Source organism: Squalius cephalus (genome assembly GCF_949319135.1).
Source record: "Squalius cephalus genome assembly, chromosome: 9".
NCBI lineage: Eukaryota > Metazoa > Chordata > Actinopteri > Cypriniformes > Leuciscidae > Squalius > Squalius cephalus.
Window position 1 is genome coordinate 7031129 of NC_137130.1, and position 21273 is coordinate 7052401.

At 37.6% G+C, this 21273-nt stretch overlaps 1 protein-coding gene across 3 annotated transcripts in view; it reads right to left on the reverse strand.

Moving 5' to 3' along the window:
- adarb1b (adenosine deaminase RNA specific B1b) overlaps nt 1-20520 on the reverse strand; it is a 146888-nt gene extending 126368 nt beyond the window's left edge. For all 3 annotated transcript variants that reach the window (XM_079880662.1, XM_079880663.1, XM_079880661.1), the window contains exon 1: nt 20334-20520. The gene's annotated coding sequence lies outside the window, so the exon portion shown is untranslated. The remainder of the gene's footprint in view (nt 1-20333) is intronic.
- Between the last annotated feature and the right edge of the window lie 753 nt (nt 20521-21273).

Consider the following 21273-nt stretch of genomic DNA (forward strand, 5'->3'; position numbering starts at 1 on the left):
GTTCACCCAAAAAATGTAAATGCTCCCATCATTTACTCACCCTCATTCCATCTCCGATGTGACTATTTCTTCAGATAAACACAAGTGACAATTTTTAGATAAATAATCCATCTCTTTGAGTCTCTGTGAATGGGAGCTACTCGATTGACACTTGAAAACCCCACACACAGCGATCGTGACGGTAGTCCAAGTTCATGACCTTTTTTTTTGGATGAATCAATGTCTTTTGAAACAAAATGATAGTCATGTACAAGAAAAAAAAATGGTAACACTTTAGATTAGGATCCAATTTTCACTATTAACTAGTTGTTTATTGGCATTCATATTACTATTATTTTGGCTGTTTATTAGTATCTATAAAGCACATAATAATGCCTTATTCTGCATGACCATATTCTACATCCCTAATCCTACCTAATACCTAAACTTTACAACAACCTTACTAACTATTAAAAAGCCGCAATTAGGAGTTTAATCGAGGCTAAAGCCATAGCTAATAGTTAGTTAATAGTGAGAATTGGACCCCAATCTAAAGTGTGACCAAAAATACTTTTATTTTTACATCTGGGATGGAATGAGTGCGAGTTAATGATGAAAGAATTTGAATTTTGGGGTGAACTGTCTCTTAAACCACAGCTTTAGGGGTAAATGACATGGCAAGCGATAAAAAAATCCCCAAAACGTCATATTTTACACACTTTATACAAACCTGCTAAATAAGTAAAAACAACTGAAATAAGCCATTCATAAATCGATTTACCAAAGAGCGTCAACGCCGTCAAAATCACTGTCTCCAAGGAGAATGTCTTTGAGAATGTTTATAAACCTAAAAGTCGATATGCAGAACCAATTTTGACACAAAAGCAATGAGACTACAATGAAAATAATATAGCCTACATTATGAATACTACTACTACTAATATTAATACTACTAAATTATTAGTAGTAGTAGTAGTAGTAGTAGTAGTAGTAGTAGTAGTAGTAGTAGTAGTAGTAGTGGTGGTGGTGGTGGTAGTGGTGGTGCACAACTTTGTTTTGCAAACTAAACGGTCACAACTCGTATTTTACGTTGATTTGATTTTATAGGTAACAGTTTCAACAAATGTCCAGATTAAGAAAAGAAAAAAGCCCTCAAAAATGCGATTTCAGTGGGGCAAATGTTGATAACATAGGCTAAATGACATTTATTTTTGACACTAGCCTGAAGGCTCCAAACCAAAGTTTTAAGTCTTAACTGAATATGGCGGTGAAACTGCCAAAAAAGTATGCATTTATATACATATTTGATATTTCCCCACATCCAAACACACGACAAGATATCCTGGTTTAAATCTAAACAGCAACCTTTGTTTTAAGACCCGAGATGCTGAATTATTAAGCAATCATTACTCTGCTCCATGTCAATGTACGAACACTACATCTGCAAGGTCGATTCTTTTTTGTCTCAAGGCTTTTGACTAATTCAGCATGTAATAAGGAGTCTAACAAAGAGAAAAACGTCCCTCAGACCACCATAATTGATGCAGCTCAACTTGACTTCTGCGTCTGCAACTGCTCAGGGAAACCGGCCTGCTACACCGTATTCACCAGCCCATGAATAAAAGACCACGAGAAACCCAACCGTCAGGAATCCAAGAGGAAATCCAAGCCTTTACAATAAACCAACTCTTGAATAATTGATGCTGTAGCATTTTCACAAAACAACTTAATGAGATCCCAGCGTGTGCGCATTTCTATAAAAATGTATATAAATGTGTTCAGACACAGGCAGTCCGCTGAGGTAATATTCCTGTCTGCACGGTGAGAGCGGGACACTGGGAAGCTTTGTTCCAACTTCCTATTGAGGTTAAAAATAAGCGTTAACACCAGACGCCTACGACGATCCATAACTGCGCGGAGAGAGCGGCAGAAAGACCCGGAATCAAACAGCTTTACAACACGACTGGCTAAACAACAAACAAATAATACAGACAGTCAGATCCTGTCACGGTGGGTGTCATAGCACAAAAACAGCAATTATTTAAACATCTTTATACATGCAGATCCTTATGCAGGTGAACAATCTAATTTACCCTTAAATCTGGTGCCACAAATACAGGGTAGCGAGGAACGTGGTTGTTGCTTCATTAAATAATAATGGTGCAGGTGCTAGTTAAGTGGCTTTTGTCTCAAATGCAGAGTGTTTAGCTGAAGTGCTCTACATAAAAAGGCACAGAACTGTATTTACATAAAAATGTGTAAAATTTAATGAGCTAAAATATTCTTATGGGAAGCAATGGCACTTCTTAACCTGTGGGTAACTAGGTGCAGTGCGGTCTCCTAAATTTCCTAATTTAAACGAAAATGTACCACAATACTTTGGAGTGCAGAGCGAGTACACAAAACAGACTCAGACAAACATCTAAATACGGATGTAAGATTAGCTTGCTAAGAAAAGTGCTTTCAAAAGCATTGTGAACAAACACTCAAGGTACTGTCACATTCACTGCTGTTTTTCAGGCGAAATAGGCATTCTTTCAATAGGAATCCACACAATCGAGAATTTCGTGTGGAGGGCAAAAGATTTCCACATGCAAATTTTGCAACAGATTTAGCCACGTTGACTAAAAGAAAGCTGCTTTGTTTGAAAGTGAATTGCGTGTGAGCTGTGCTTCATACTTTTCTACACTATTGACAAAAGACAATGGAACTTTTTTGACTACACCTTCAGTCAATGCAACAGAAAACTTAGGAAAGGCTCTGTATAGCATAGCTCACAAAACTTCAAAGGTTGTCGTCAAGTAAAAAAATGATTAAATACTGCGTTTCTTTAGTCAATCTGATGGTGTTTGACTAAATCTTATCTCACAATAATTTAATAACGCTTTGCAATTTGCAACAGCATGTGGGAATTTCAATTTCTTCCAGAAGGATTTTAAAAAGTGCATCTGAGTTACAAAATAGCCTTAAAATACTGCCTATGTGTGCCTAACAGTGTCTAATTTCTATGCAGCTCACCTCAAATTGTTTTGAATTGAGAGCATTGTCCACACATTAGCTAGCTCAAGTAAAACATGACCGAGGCGTGCCATGGAAACTGAATGTAACAGTGTAACAGAATGCAAAACTCTCCATCATTAACAAATGAAGAGGCAAGCTATCAGTGGAAAGTACAAACACATGACGCGACCTTCTTATTTTAACCACAACAGCCACATCCACAAGGACTGAGACACAAATATCACATTTTTGTCTCAGTCCCTTGTATTCCCAATATGTCACAGACAGCCTGTCAGCAGTGCTAAGAAAGGAGAGGAAACAATTCTCTATGGCTGGAGTGCTCCCGGCGGAAGCTGTCACTCAGATGCTGAGAGTCTGTGAGACAAGAGAGAGACACAGACAGATGGAGAGGAAGCGTAGCATGTATTTCCAGATAAACAAGGCACTGAATTTATACCCAAAACAGAAGCTGCAAGAAGTATTTAGGCTTGACATGAAACGACTGATGCGGACTTTAGATTCTGATTGGATAAGCCACATTAAGGGCGCTTTCACACTGGTGCGCACCCGGGTTCGCACGAAATGGGCTGACGAAAGCATAAAAACGCAACTGGAAAACACACATTAAAATGCTGACATTTTCATTCATAGCGGTTACCAAGCAACACGATTACGCACCAGCTGCAGCGTATATAATAATATAATGTGAACAGTCCATCGGGGGGAGCAATCGAACTCGGGTTCGGAACAGGCAATCGAACCAAGTGTGAAAGCGCCCTAAAAAAAAGTCAGTCGATCAAAAGTTAAATAGTCAAACCTGTAACTACCACACATTCTATATTAATGGCCAGAGTTTCAGACAATGAACAACTACATATATATTTGGTACTTTAATCCAATTGGTCAAGCGGCAATAACAATACAATGCAAGATTTTACCATGGTCAAAGATGTTTTAAGCAACAGAACACCTCATGCCCATTGTAAAGCCCCAACCGGACAGCTTATCATGGCTTATTGCTTTATTAAAGCAGCAAGTGCGGTAAAATATACAGAGAGAAAACTAAACACTTGGCAGTGATTGACATGAACTAGAAAACACTGCTGCATCACACTCACCCTTGCTGAGTGCACCACTACAGACGCAGAGAGAGAGAGAGAGAGAGAGAGAGAGAGAGAGAGAGAGAGAGAGAGAGAGAGAGAGAGAGAGAGAGAGAGAAAAAAAACGCTGACAAAACCCAAAGAGAAGAGGGGGGGAAAAAATGTCAGAAATAAACAATCTCAGCAAGACAGATGACAACAGCAAAATAAAAAGGAACCCTCTGCTTGTCCACGGCGCACCTCATTGCACTTGACATTGTTTTGGTATTCTGGTTTCATTACCAGGCCACGTTCAAAATCTGCGTGCACTCATTGAAATGTGACCCTAATGACAAACAGGACAGTCAAAACACAGGAACTTTACTGTGCATAAAAGAATGGCATTTCAAACAAAGCAAGAGAGGAATTCGTTTCCTTTCCCTCAAAATGCATGACGCAACCTGTAATCATAGATATTCTGCACCTCGGGTCACTTCAGAACAGAAGAAAGGGGAAAGAGACTTTCATTAAAAAAGGCTTCCCCCGACTAAAGATTTTCAACAGTTGACTAATCGCATGTTTATGATGTTAATCTAAATACTTAAATATATACTGGGATGTGGCATCGGAAAATGGTTTGAGTTTCAGGGCTGGGAAAGAATATTATACGTTACATTGCTAACATTGTCCTACATTAGAGAGAATTACCAAACCATATTATTGAGCGTTTAAAAACATACATTAAGCGCTCAAGCGCACACACAAAGCTTGCCGCAGCGAATGTAAAGATTAAGAATGAGTCAGGAAAAAAACAGAAAGGAGACGGTGTGACGCACTCCAGTATACAGAGAGGGCAGAAAGCGCTCCCTGTTTGTTTTCTTGATTTTACAAAAGTAGACCCTTTACAGTTTTGAATGTTGTCTTACTCTAGTCTGTATGACCAAAAATAACAGAGTATTGAGCTCTTTACGGTGTTATCAGGAAAAAATTGTGCTGGATCCTCCATGAACACTTGTCCGTCCATAATAGAGAATATGAAGCTGAGGTAATGCTGTGTTGAGTTCTGGGTAACTTGTTTGGACGGCATTTTAGGAGGATCACGTAGTGTTTTGATTTTCTGTCAGGATTGTGAAAAATGTTGAAATTTGTAGGTCGCTCATGCTTGATGCTGCATTGAGAATTGCATTCTTAAAGGAACACGGCATCATTTTGGGACTTTAGCTTATTCATCGTATCCCCCAGAGTTAGGGTAAGTCCATACATCCCCTTCTCATCTCCGTGCGTGCCGTAACTCTGTCTGACGCACCCACCGCTAGCCTAGCTTAGCACAAAGACTGGAGGTAAATGGCTCCAGCTAGCATACTAGCTCCCAATAAGTGACAAAATAACACCAACGGACGACGTATAGAAGCCTGTAAGCTAATAATTCAAAATAATTCTTCAAAATTACAATAAATAAAATGTTTATTGAATATTAAAAAAGATAATATGTCTCGAAAAATGTCTCAGTGTATTTTTGTACAATTGAAGTCAACGGGGTCCAGTGTTGTTTGGATGGACAATCCCTTTAAAGTAATAGCTAGAGTCTTGTAGCAGTATATAAGTCACTAAAGGCTATTAGGATATTACGACTTTACCAGAGTTAAGGAGTGTTTTTAGGCATGACAAAAAGAGGACACATAATATTTCAGAAAACACTGATAGGCAGGGTGTGAGAGCAAAACTAAACACTGAAACTGCCCATGGGACGCAATTTGCCAAACTATTTCTTGCTAGTGTGAATTCAGCCCCTCTACAGCGCTATTTTAGGCACTATATTAACATGCTGACTCAAAATAGTTGCAGACAAAAAAGTGCAGACAGGCAAGCCATGGCTGTTCTGACTATGAAGGACTGAAGAAGTCAACTATAACTAGCTTGATGTTAATGTGCATTTTATGTTTTATAATGCAAGTACATCACCTTGAATAGAGAAACAAAATCTTCAAAATTTTCAATAAAATAATTTATTTTATATTTATATAAGCAAAATATGTTTTTTTTAATATATTTTTATAAGCCCCAAGAAGCAGTGGTTTACCATGAATTTAGAACAGCTAAGGGGTGTTTTTAGGCACGACACGGAGCGGAGTTACAAATTCAATGTAAACCATGGCTTCAGGAGGCTTTGGCTATTGCTTTTATAAAATGGTTAGTCCACAAAACTATTTATTTGAATAAATTAACAGGTTTATGTTTGTAGAGTCATTTACAACAGCTTTGAACATAGCTCAACCAATCAGAATCAAGGACCAGAACTATCAGTTTTATAAATCATATTTTTTTAACATCATGATTTTTTTTGTTTGTTTTTTTTTCTCCACACGAATCACTTTTAAAAATAGAGATGCACCGATCGACCAGCCAGGGACCGGAATCGGCAGGTACATGATCGGACAGGTGACTGGCTTTCCAATTCCGAGATGGTTCATCGTCAGTAACGTTCAGCAATAACGTCAGCTGTACGTTCTCACTCTCTTCTCTCCGACGGAGAAGTGACACACACCCGCCTCCTCTAACTCACTCGTCTCATTCGCTCTGGTTTAATAGTGCTTGTATTGTGCAAAATTTTACTAATTCCCAAAATTATGTTAAAATGCCAGTCTTGGTGAGTATTCAGTTAAAACACAGTCAGTTTTGGAACCTAATTAGTAGAGAAAAATTACGCAAGTTGTGTAACAGTATATTGGATCCGTGCATAAACTCTTAAAGTAACAGCAGCCTAATATTCTTGCTGCAGTCTGTTAATTTAAAAGAACAAAAGACACAGAAAATTGCAAACAGTGCATCTCTACTTTAAACCACTCAAATTACAATTATTTAGACCGATTCAGCTAATGCACAAGTTTACTAGTGTAAAGACACAAATCGTGCCTAAACAATTGGCTCTTTTAACTGAAATGTGTGACTTTAATTCCTACAGATGCCCTATACTGGTTACAGAGATTTTTCCCATTCATTTTTCAACAAGTAGTCCATCTTCCTCACGCTGCCTCATATGCACCAGCCACTGCACCATACATAGAGAAAAACTGGGTCACATTAAAAAAAACACCACAACGAAAATCCACCAGCCTTCAAAACCAGTCAGGAGTGCAGTTTACAACCTATATTTTCCAGCCATTTCATTATTTTTTCATCAGTGGATTTCAGGTCCACCTGCCACAGACACTGTTCTCTGCAGCATTGAGTTGGGCTGGTACCAGGGGTGGAATACAGGCACGTAGCTACATACATCCTAAAAAATTTGATCTGGGTGAATTGGGAAGTGCCGCATAAGTGCAATTTACCTCAACTCCTGGTAGTAGTAGTTGTTGAGACAATCTCTGCAAAAAACAAACTCAAATCATTTCAAGCAACCACCAACCTCTGCCCTGAAGTAGAGATCAAACAGAGGAAGGGGGACGGAAGGAGGAGGAATGGTGGAGTTACTGACTCATCCATCAAACACACATAAAAAAAAGCTGTGAGCAGTCATGACAGAAATGAAGAGTTCGAGGATGACAGTTCCTCTGAGGACTCTGATAACTAGGGCTGGGAATCAGGAGCTCAGTGAGCCTGCAAACCAAAACAAAACAATCGTTCAAAAGCTTGGAGTAGCAAAAACATTTTCTTAAAGAAATTAATACTTTTATTCAACAAGGTGAAATTAAATTGGTGAAAAGTGATAGGAAAGACATTTATAATGTCACAAAAGATTTCTATATCAAATTAATTGTGGGGCCAACAAACATACAGCATAACCAGTGTAATTGGATTGTATGACTGACTCTTTTGAATAAATTAGTCAAAAACACTTATGATTAAGTCTCAAACTTGTGAGTAATCAAGTGTACTTTAGGCTTTATGATTACTGACTGTTTTTTTATGTGTCATAAACCAGTTCTGAAAGCATCTCTTTAACTTTTTTTTTTTACAAGTAGTTCTCAAATATATATATATACTTTTTTTTTTAAGTGTACAGTTACAGACTACTTATATTGAAACAATTGAAAAAGAAGCTGGATTGTTTTTGTGAGCAAAACCTTAAACCATTTTAAGAAGTGAATCAACTGATTCAATGAAAAGATTCAACTCAAAAGAACAACTCGTTTGTGAATTAGAAATCATTACTTATGTCATGAATGTGCCAGAGAACAAGCTCAAGATATTTTGAGAATAATTCTTAAAATTTTAACTCATTTCTCAACCAAACCGATTGTTCGGCTTCAAAAAACTGTGAATACAGCTTACGAGTCATAATTACTTTTATGGCGTTTGCATCCTTATTCATTGTATAAAGAGTGATTTGGAACGATACACAAGAGTAATGACAATTTTCATTTTTGAGTGAACTATCCCTTTAAGATTCCCATTCCTTCTGCTAACAGCTGATTCCTTACTCATTTAAAAAAAAGAGCTTTCTTGAATGATTGATTGGATATTCACCATGTATGAATATAATCCAGTCTTTAAAAAAAAGTTGTGCAACAGTTTTTTCAGTTCAGCAACAACATAAAACAAAACGTTCCACAGCCTCAGGTGAGCACGATTAGTCAACATCCACATGAAGGCGACTGTGATCAATTATTCATTACATTAATTCCTGAAAGCCAATCCACCGACCCACATAATTGGGGTGATGTCTACAGCAGCCTCTCTCTTAGTCACGACAGAGGCCGAAAGCCAAGAACATCCAAGTTTGTGTTACGTTACGCTGCGCTGGATTGTTTGTGAATAAAACAAAAGATTTCTCCCATCATTTAGCAAAGAAACACCCTGTCATGTACAATAATGCATTATAGCCACATCGCTACTGCAGTTACGCGTATGTATGTGTGAGAAACAGTACATCTGTATCCCTGTTATACGCTTGCGCAGTTCCTGAGACAAATAAAAGCAGACAACAGTCACACACACTACGTCACAACCTTCACTGCAAGCCAGAGGAGCGTGTGATGAAGTTTCCATACACTGCGGTGGGAGACGGAGGATGGACGGACACAACGAGGCAGATTGTGCACTGAAGACACTGAAGAAAGAGCAGATGGCCTCGCTGCAGAACAACAGAATAATGGCTCCCAGGGAATCCACCGCCGGCCAATCACTGAGTGGCAAAAAAACTAGATGCTCGTTTCAGCCTCGTGTGCCACAGAACACTAGCGGAAACAGCAGGACAGTAAATGAAGACTTCAGATGCAAAAGCCTAATGTTTTTAACGTTTTTATCAGGCTCCTATGTATAGGTTTCTACCCAAGTACCGACATTTCTGAATGGGCTCAGGCTGGGATTTAGCGATTTAGATTTGATGAGAATTTACTATGTGCGGAGAGCATTCACTCAATATTATTATCTCATTTTTGACATAAGTGGCTTTTAGAGGCTTTTGCATCGGAGGTCTTCAAATCTTGGTGCAGCGGTGCATTGAATGAGTGTCTTTGATTCTTTTAAATTGGTAAGAACAGGAAGAGCAAACAAAAGGCTAAACAAGGTCTTAATAGTGCTGTCAAAAACACGTTTTAAAAAGGCCAAAAAGCAAAAGGTTGATCAAAGCATTGATCTATTTTCTCAGAAGATACAGGAAATTCTGCTTTTTTTTTTAAATCCAGTTAATCAAAGAAATCAACAGACAGATAAAATAATCATTAGTTGCAGCTATATTGCAACTTTTTTATTCAATAGCCTTTTTTATTTTTAAATGTCGGGGTCAGTAGGTTTTTTCTAAGAAATTAATGCTTTTATTTAACAAGGATGCATTAAATTGTTCAAATGTGACAAAAGTTACAAAAGATTTCCAATTCACATAAATGCAGTTCTTATAGATTTTCTATTCAAAGACTCCTGAAATAATGTATTACTGTTTCCACAAATTTTAAGCAGCACAGTGATTTCAAAACTGATAATAATACACAACGTTTCTTGAGCTGCAATTGGTAAATCAGAATAATTTCTGAAGGATCATGTGAAGACTGGAGTAATGATGGTGAAAATTCAGCATTGCCATCTCAGAAATAAATTAGATTTTAAAATAGAAAATCATTATTTTAAATTGTAATATTTCACAATATAAATTTTTTTACTGTATTTTGATCAAATAAATGCAGCCTTGGTGAGCATAAGATACTTTTTTTTTAATCGTACTGATCACAAACGTTTGAACAGTAGTGTAATTTATTACAAAATAAATAAATAATGCAAGCATGTATCTTTAACTACATGTTGGGATATGTGCAACCAGTCAATAAAGGTTATAAACCTAAAATACACAGAACTTGCTATATTATGTATTATTGTATTATATACATATTATATATATATATAATTTATTATTATTATTATTATTATTATTATTATGATTCATAGAGTTTCAATTCATCTCAATTAAACCATTCCTTCGAAGTGATTGGTTGAAAAGAATCAGCTCATGATAGTTTTTCTTTTTTTTTTTTACTTGCATTTGGAACTTGAGTAAAATATGATATCTTTTGATCTATGTTCTGATATGATCTACACAATCTACGAAAAGTGGCGCAGGAAGCGATGTTTTTAACCTTTTGATCCCAAAAAAAATAGTTTTGCTGGATATCATTTAGATTTTAAATTAGATGTGGCTAAACGAAATCCTCCACGTAACAAGTATATTTTCATATGACCTGTAAATGTAATGGGATCCTCAGAAGAGTAGGCACCTCATAATACAATGTATAGCAGTCATTATAAACTTCAATTTTGAAGAGCGAGAGCATTTCCTGATTAACCAAAGAAATTACTTTAAGATTAATCAACTAACAAAATAGTTTCTCTCACGATGAAAACTGCAATGAACTTCCAAGTACCTCAGGGTAATATATCTGCCGTTTCCATTCAGCCAAATGAAACTGCAAAATACACTTTTTTTTCTTCAGTAATTCAACTACTCTATTTTTGACACTAGTCTAAATAACAAGAAACTTAAACCATTTTTTTTAGTCAATAAATCAAACCCCACATTACAGGGTCTTTTTTTGCCCACAGAAAACACTCTTCCAACCAAGACACTCCATTTCCACAGGATACCATTTCCAGTCTATGCCATTGAAGAAAACAAACAAGAGTTATTTTTTCCCCCAGAGGCACATCCATGTGTATTATTCATGGATCTTTCATTCTATCTAAAATACAAATAGTCTTCCTCGATCATGACTCATTGAGAAAGCAACAGAACACATATGATTTGCAGATAGTATGTGCTTGTCCTCAGTAGTTATTTCACTGAACGGAAAACAAAAGGGTTGAATTATTGTGAAATGCATTTCACCAGTGCAAGTTGAGGAAGCCCTCGTACAGCGATCACGCAATAACCACGTTTCGGGAATCCTAAAAATCAAACCTGCACTCAAAGTGAAGATAACCAAGCTGAACTGCTAAAGGCCTGGCAGGTGCATCTTAGCATCATGCTCGGACTCATTGTGGCTAACGCCATGATCTTAAAATCTGCCTTGAATGCACACAAATCAAACAAACCACTTTGTGTAGGATCAGAGAAAACATATCAAAGCCTAAACCGGTATCTTTAATCACTTCTTAGTGCCTCCATACAAGCAGACCGTTCTAGCCGTAGCATCAGATGTCCAAGTACATTTGTCACTGGTGCTTACTGCTAACTAACTCTCATTTAATCGAAGGGCAAGACCTCTTCTCGCTGGACGTGTCTTTCTGCATTTAATTGCATTCCTAAAACATTCCCGAAAAAGTGCAAAGCTGTATAAAGACACTTCAGGGAGATGTTCAACTCAGAGGATTCAGTTTTGCAGGCAAAGGCACCTTTAAATTCAAGCAAACTCTATCACTTGTCTCGCAATGAGAAAGTTGCAAGCTATATGTGTAAGGTGAAAAGAGAGAACTCAGAAAAAAAAGTGAAAGCTGAAACACCTGCCTATACTATAATACAGAACCATTCTGTTCATGTGTACGAATCGACTACGATCGATCCATAAACTTGACATCGCCATCAGGGATAGTCACATCGCAATATCGATGCTAAAATGATATATCATGCAGCCCTATTAAAAACGCATGCAAACAATAAGCTTTCGTGACTGAATAGCACAGCAACGTCACGTGAGCGTAACCGCGATAGAGACGATAGTCCAAAATCTCTACCGGTTAATCGTGTCTGCTAGTATATCGCCTACCCCTAATAAAAAGCACTGATTAGTTCCTATGTATCTTTGTTCTGTTGTATTTATGTTGGCCTGCTGAATGTTAAATAGAACCGATCCATATTCATTACAGATTATTATCGGTATTGGCCAAAAAAACATCCTATCGGTGCATCCCTAATTACAGTCATTCATTCTGAAGTGCGAAACGTAGCCTTTTTAGCGTAACAGTTTGAGATGACTCAAGAATCGGAAAACAACTCTGGTTACATATAATAGCATAATAATAATAAATGCATTTATAATTTTAAGCTTAACTGTTAGACAGATGAAAACAAACTTATTTAAAAAAATTGTGTATATAATGGCATAATAATAAAGTTAATAAATAGTATACAAGTATATTATTAGTAGTAGTAGTAGCAATTAAATAATGAATGAATTTAGCATTTTAAGCTTAACAGTTAAAGGGATAGTTCACCCAAAAATGAAAATGCTGTCCTCATTTACTCACCCTCATGTTGTTCCAAACCTGTATGATTTCCTTTCTTCTGCTGAACACAAAAGAAGATATTTTAAAGAAGGTTGGTAATTAAACAGTTGCTGGTCCCCATTGACTTCCATAGTATTTTTTTTTTCCTACTATGGAAGTCAATGGGGTCCATCAGTCATTTGGTTACCGACTTTCTTCAAAATATCTTCTTTTGTGTTCAGCAGAAGAGAGAAAGTCATACAGGTTTGGAACAACATGAGGGTGAGTAAATGAGGACAGCATTTTCATTTTTGGGTGAACTATCCCTTTAAAATATAGTTCAAGACAAAGCATTTTGATTATAAAAATACTCTGAATAAATACAATGGAATTATTATTACTATACTATTAATTATAATTAATAATAATAAATAAATTATATTAAAAACAGTATCAGTCAATCTATATAAAAAGTGCACAGACAGCATACAGCTCATTAATACATCAGATTATATTCACTACGTAGGCCACAGCATTGGTGAAAGAATTTGGAACAAACTGGAGCAAGTGTTTAAACATTCTGTGACTGTGCACTATAAATATGGATGACGCACAACCATGTTAAATGCTAAAAGATGTCTCCTTAAGGTGCGTGTTGTGGTCAAACATCTGACCTTTGAGCACTGGAACTGAGCAGTCATCGTTCGCGCTTCACAGATCCCGACATTGTCATATGCAGGAAGCCATTTCCCCCCTCTTCGCTAATGGTCGATTCCTTTTGTGTAAGAAGTTATGAAACGGGCTGGCCGTGCCCTAGCCCTTCTACGCACAGCTGATGCGATTGGTGTACTTTCTTAAGGCCTTGTACTTGTTCTAAAAGGAGTTATGCAACTGCAGTTTCAACATACAAACTTATTCAGCATGAGTAATTGCTGCAAACCTGCAGGTTCTGCGCCGCCCAGATTTTGTGACGAGGAGATGGGGCGGCAGTGATGTGCCCTCTGGGAAGCTTTCAGGATGTCTCAGCCATGTTAGCCTCGGTTTCATCACCAGGCCCATGACAAAAACCCTTCATCCCCCTCCTCCATTTCCACTGGCCATGCTGCTGCCCAATTAGTCAGCCTAAAGAAGCATCCATCCACCCTCCCCCACCCCTGTGACCCAAGGGCCAATACTTCCAGTCCAATAAATCTACTCTTAAAACTTTACTCACCAGCTTTAACACAACTTTGAGTCACACTTTCCAAATATAAACACGGAACAAAGCATAAAAAGGAGAGAAAAAGCATGAAACCTCAATGGTGAGACTGAATTTTACAGCAAAGCTAGAGACCATCAAACAGAATTCTGCAGCAAAGACCTGTTTGGTCATTTTAAAGGCCCGGGTATACTTTATATTCCGCGTTACGCTCATTCTTGCACTCAATTGAGTGTGCAAGCCTTTCAAAGTAAACTCCTTTGGCGGGGAGCGATGAAAGACGAGTAGACTTTTTTTGCTCAAGCGCTCGAATTTCGGCACGGGATTACGGGTATTACACATTGTTTATATATAATTTCCGCAGGTCTCGCGCTTATAAATTCCCGCAAACATTGCATCTAGGTTGTATGAGTAAATTAATCCACACAGATTATAAAATCAAATCAGTCATTTTAAAACTTTCTGCGAGACGTAATTTCACAAACAGCGTGACTCGTGAGTGATTCAGCGGTGCTGCGTCTTCTCTCTCTCAAAACGTGAGATATCAGACTCTTGAGTTTCGGGAGTCGGGACAGTTAACGGAATTGTCACTTGCAAAATCTGGCCAGTGTTGCATCGTCACTAAAGTTTATCATTTGCATGTCTTTTTAAGTCTTCATTTAAACATTCAAGCGATTTTAAACTATTAGTACTCTGAGAGATGGTTCTCTGCGCACATACACAAAACAGCTTGGGAGGACCAAAACGGAGTTATTTTTCACGGCTTTAATGGTCAAAAGCACACAAAGTTGTGTCAAAGTTGCGGTCTTTGCGAGTATTCTCGTAAACAGATGGTTATGTTTTAAATAAACATGTGTAACAGTATAATGGATCCATGCACTAGCTCTTAAAGTGACAGCAGCATGTGTCTGTCAATGTTGATAAAACAGCAAAAGACAGCTTTAATTGTAAGGAATCAGGATTAATAGCCTATGTATTTCATTTATACAGGACTAAAAGACTATCCAGTGTCATTTTACATTTGATTACTTTATTCCACTTCTGTAGTATTTCTGTACCTGAATACTAGGGTTAGACCTGCCCAAAAAAACTCTTTATTTCATTTGTATCTTTATTGTATTTATTTGTGCTACTTTAATTCAATTCAAAGATTGAAATCAAGCTCTTAAGCAACAAAATTACCATATTGTAAAAACACAAATACAATAAGTGAGCAAACATTTAGGAGAGAGAAGTTTTTTGTTTGTTTTTTTGTCTAAAAATATGCCTTCCTACCCAAATTAAAAAATCCCCCCCATTAGAATCAACTAAGGGGAGAATTCCCCCCAATTTGAAGTGTCACCACTAAAAAGAAAATTTAAACAAAGAATTGTGGGAAGGAAAAAAAGTTAATTCTAACTGCCAAGGTGGTGGTTGTAAAAATTGTCAAAACCTAAATCAATTTACAAAAATAGAGATCATTTTTTGACTTTTTTTTTTTACATTTTGGGATGAAACTGGGGGAGATGAAATACATGCAATTGTATTATAATGATCAAGCATTACTGTACTTGTGCACATACTACGTCAACAAAAGAAGCTCCTTATATTGTGGAACATAGTAGCACCCCTCAATATAGAAACAGAACTAAACAAAAACAGAATCACAAAAAATATTTTTATCGGCATATTTCGAGGAACATTTAAGCAAGTAAACAAGCCCAGATGCAATTTAGCAACTCATTGGGGGATACGTTATCAATACATTAGAAACAACTCAGATTTCAGCAGAGTATTCACTCCATTTTTAACACTAGAAACGAAGTATTAAGGATGCAGATATCATGAGCACAGCTCTAGACGAGGGTAGAATGAGGACACGAATAAAGCTGCAGCTTTCATTTCGTGACACACATAGCTCCTTTGTGTTCATTATTTATGTGCATCGCACCATACAATAACTTACTGTATTTACTGCTGCTGACGCCCATTATTCAATCTTCACTAACTAGAAACCAGCGCTGTTAGTTTCCACCCGACTAACTCTCTAAGACGTGCCGGTTCTGTACAACAGGAACAATCCAGAAAAGAGGCTACTTGCACACAGGGCTGGGCGATATAAGAAACATGAATATTTTATCTGTGATGAATAAGCAACATGAATGAATATCTTGAAAATCGCAGTGATTTAATGTGCTTTTTATTCAACTTCCCTAAAGACTAGTTTCACAATTGTTTGTTCCATGTCTAGCAACATAAGAGTTTGAGAGCAGCTCTATAATCTTCAGTAAAATTAAACGAGCTGTTAATGATATGGCTTTATGTTTTTTGAGGTTTGTGCCCCTTTTGTGTGAACGTGAATAAGACGAGGGAGTGAATGGAGGCGGGTGTGTGTCAATTTGCCGTCGGAGAGTCAGTGCATCGATACTGCAGAAAAGGAGTATTGGAATCGTTTCAAATATTTCAGTATCGAAACAGAGAAATTTTTTAGGGCTGTACCCGAATATTCGAATATTCGTTCGGTGGGTTGGTATTCGATTTGAAAATTTGACATTCGAATATTCGTTTTGTTTGGTTTTTTTTTTTGCACACCTGGCATCCCCCTCGAAACAGTTCTCATTCGCGCTTGAATATGTTTAACGCTATAAAATCTGACGAAATACAATACTCTTTTTTACAATTATCTTATATAGCCTAGCCATTTTTAATAGGATGGACAGTTGAAGGAACCTCACCTCGTTATACTTAATAAATATATTTGCTGCTTCTTGGCCTGAGCTTGTGTTTTGGGTTAAGCTGCGTTACTTTGACATTGTGGAAAATAGAATAATAGAAACAAAATATATTAAGCTTTTTACCCGTTATTATCAATCTAAACTAATCTCGTTTTTAATTTAACTTAATTTTGTTTTTCTTTATTTAAATTTAGTTTTTCTTTATTTAAATCTACCCTTTACTGTGTCAGTAATTTGTTAGTCAGAAAAATATTAGACTATATTATTAAAAGTATTGCTTAAGTTAACAGACCTGTGTGTGTGTGATTACGTGCGAGTGTATACTCTGTGTTGCTCAGGGGAAGATGTGTTTAATATCACTAGTGCAGTGTCCGTTCTCGGAGCATAAGCCCTGCCCGTGTGAGGTTCTGTAGTTTATTAAAAGTTTATTAATTCTGAACGTGTCGCGCCCCGCGTGTCTATCTATATTGCACCAAATGCACACTGCACTCCCTTGTGAAGTCGATTGGATGAACGGTTCTCGAAATAATCAAAATGCAAACGGACAGACAGACACATAGAGAATACTGCCTTTATTAGAGAGAAGAATATGCTCAGCCCCCTCTCTCCGAAGCTTCGAATATTCGATGTTCATTACTACCGAAGCTTCGAAGCTCAAAAAAATGGCATTTTTTTTGACAACACGATTAAGTAGATTTTTTTTTTTTTTTTTTTAAACACACTGGCCAGCTCTACTTGCACATGATATAAATAGTTTCACTCCAGATCATTTTATCAGCGGTTCAAATAATCAAACTACACCACCCATGTCATTCCTGCATATTTCGTTAGTAGCCCAATGGACAAATTGAAGCCAATTGACTCGAGATGAAATTCAATCTGACACGTCTGGCGCAACAAAGTGCCACAGAGAAGAACAAATACGCAGCTAAGCCTAACCTTCAACTCTGAACTTGACATCAAATGAGACACCCAATACTCAATGGCACTTTTTGTGTGCCCTGTGGCTAAACTCGTCTGTCCAACCAATACAGATCGCGGCACAGGAATCTCTCCACGTCACAGTAAACGAACTGGTCGAAAACGTATTAACTGATGCACTGCTCATGTAGACAATGGCATGACCCTAAAACAAGCTGTTAACAAGGATGCAGTGATACCATGTGACGGATTACACACTTCTTTAACAGCCAGGGTGGCCGACAGGCCAAACATAAGCAGCACCTCGGTGTGTTTGAGTGGCGAGCAGACTGTCAGAGGAAGCTTATGTATAAATAATACTGACAATCATGTGGGGGATTCAACTTAACATCCAAATAAGAACAGCAACGCTCTCAAACTGCATTTCCACATAATCTGCTGATAATGTTTTTCCACATCTCTGATTAGCGCAGCCAAGTCATTATTAGGAGACAAATATGAGCTTTGAGTCTTCAGGGTATCTATGACTAAGGAGAAGTAAGCAGCATGAGATTGGCTGTCTCTAAGTGAATCATGCACTTCTGCTCTGCAGAGGACAACAGCCCATCATCAGGTTATCTCACGGGCTACTCTGAGGTTGGATGGTTAAACTGCTTTGATGGATGCTCTGCCCTTACAATATTAAAACTATTTCATATGACACCACACCACGCTAGGCATTAAAACTTCAGCAGGACGTCAGGATAATAGAACTGCTTTGACATATAGTACTTACCAGATATCATTCAACTCAATTTTTCCATTTCAAAAGCCTTGATGAGAAACATAAAACGGTCCAGTGATTTGACAAAGGACAAAACATACCACAGTGAGTGACCCCACTAGAATATCACAGTAAAAAAGGAGACGGACATTTCTGAACTCTAGAAGCACTACTGATAGATATGAGATATGAGCATTAAAATATGATTGCTGTTTCGTGATGAAAAGACGTGAAAAAACAACAACAGTACACTGTTGTTGAGGAGAGGCAGGTGCATTAAAGAGGCAAACACAGTAAAACAGGACAATGCACACCAGGTGCACTGGTCAAACTGGGAAAATGGTGAGGCTAATAACTAAGTAAACAAATCACCCAGATATCATAAGCTGTGGTCACATCCAAATGTACTTGAAACACAAAAAGATCTGTGTGTGAGCCAGTTTTCATATGATAAAGCTGCACCTGCTGTCACCATACACTTGTGGTGTTTACCGAGAATTTGATGACTAGTGGTCTGAAAAAAAAGGTGACTATTAGGCCTAACTCTTTGACTCATTTAACTCTAACTCTACTGACGGGAATGGCTTTCCGTGTTTTCACTGTTATACGGTAGGTGGCGCTATTACGCATCCTCTGAAAGAATACTGACGCTCCTGATCAAAACACAGGCGAAGGAAAAGCAGAAACAAGTGATATATGTAAGCAGATGTAACACTGTCATCAATATTAAACATAAATCAAAACTGCCTAATGTTACCAAATGAAATGTCGACCCAGGACGAGCTATAGGACTGTGAAGCTTTGGGTGTGTTGATGGACTCATCTAAAAACACGATTTTCTCAGCTTTTTGCTCAAAATGTTGCCTTTTTTATGAAACTTAGCCAAATTCAAGTGTTGAAAAAAAAGGAATGCATGATTGAAGCTAGAATAAAATGTTTTTTGTTTGTTTTTTAAAGCAGAGGGTCTGTTCTTTCTTTTGATATATTGCTTGTTCAGATACTCAAACAAAAAATACTCTGGGGGCCATGAAACTTTTGAGAAAATTATCAAAAACACTGTCAGTGGCTGGGAATGGTTAATATAACAGCATTTATGTGGTAAAATACATGTTTGTTACTTTATCATAGTTAGTATTTAGAAAAAATAAACCAAGCTGATGGGACTTTCAAGTGACTTGGATGTAAGAGTAAATAAAAAAATAAAAATAAATGTTTTTTGAACTGTTATACTATTTATTGTTTAGATTTAATCTTGGTTATTGATAAAAGTGATATTAATAATAATAATTTATTTACAGAGCACTTTATAGGGTAAACACTTTTTTTGACAGCTGCCACCATATGCCTTCACTGAATGACACACAGGACCTTTGACGGTTTGATAACTCATTGTGTGTTTCACTGGTGGGGGAAAAAAGCCAAACAATGACGGTAGGTAGATAGATGATGACAGACGTGTCCGTGTTTTGCAAATTATTTGCGGAAGTAGCGACTAAATTGAGCTGGCCGGACAAATTTACACATGTGAATGGGTGATTTCTGCCACGGCGCTGCTTCACACAAACACATCTTTCGACAGAAATATCATTTGGAAGTTGCATTGTAAACGCACTTGACTAATAGCATCGCGTCGGACTCGTGTTTTCATCCAGAACAAGCCGTCTCTCTCTTTCCATCTAGCACTATCTATCCTCCGTGCGCGTTTCCATTGTGGACTGTGGAACTGCATTATGACAGGCTCGCGTGCCCCGCTTCCCATCAGAGCTGCAGCGATGCATCGCGTTCGTTATTACAGTTTCACGCTACACGCGCGTTCCCGTTCACCACTAAACACCATAATATGCACCTTCCAGCAGCGGGGGCGGGTTAACATTTACTATACACCAGTTCTACGTCTTCTATCCCTCTCAAATAACCAGATTTCCACCTAACTTGCGTGAGGATCTGAAAAAAAATGATCCATTTGCGTTACATAAACACAGCGGGAACACGCGCAAAATATCCAGCGTCTAAAAATAACACAAGAGTGGAGAAGCGTCAGTACTCACGGGTGGGAATGCGGCGATCGGCACCTCAATACAGATTCATAGGACCCCAGTCCGCCATTGGAATAAAGTTGAGAGCCCACACCTCTAATCTCGATGATGTTCCAGGGAACGGAGTAGATCTGTTTGATCACACGAGCGGCCTAGAATACTCTCGCGGGGTCGCTCGTCGGTAGCGCGCAACGTGGTTAAAGAAACACACTGTGATTGGCTGAAGGAGCGCAGGGACCGCCCATAATGCGTCCGTCAGGGCGGGAGGCTGAACCCAAGCGACGAATCTGATTGGCGGAGCACACTACAGGGAACCCTATTGGCTGTAAACACAACGGATGATTACATTTGTAAGATAAAAATGCAAATTTGTTGTGTTTAATTAATTATATCTGTAAACGACAGAGTGATGATGATAAGTTGGCTTGGCTGCAGCTATTACAGGGTTGCAGTCTGCTAAAATATTTATGTTAGTTTTATAGTGAGTTCCCACACTTTGTGATTTTCTGATTCTTTCTTGAGACATGGACAAAACGTGTCCCATCATTTTACTTGACATTACTTTTTAAAATACAACTTTTCCAGTTTGATAATAATCAAATAGGATCACAAGAATGTTCTTAACATACATTTCGTCTTATTTAGTCTTTATTTTATGCAAATTATGACATTAAATTATCACTCACATAACCCAGCTAACTTACTTATATATATGAAATATATTAAACTTGAAACAGAAAAATACATAGGCTATGTATTTTAAAGAAATTATACTTCTCTCTCCTGACAAAAGGCACAAATACATTTTAAAAGCGTCTCCTTTTTTACCACTTTTGGGCAATTGTATGGAAAGTATGTGATTTTGGACTCTTTTGGACACTCACAAAGAGCGATATCTAGCCAAATAAATGTTTAAATCATTACTTTTTCTCAACTTTTTAAGATTGTGTGA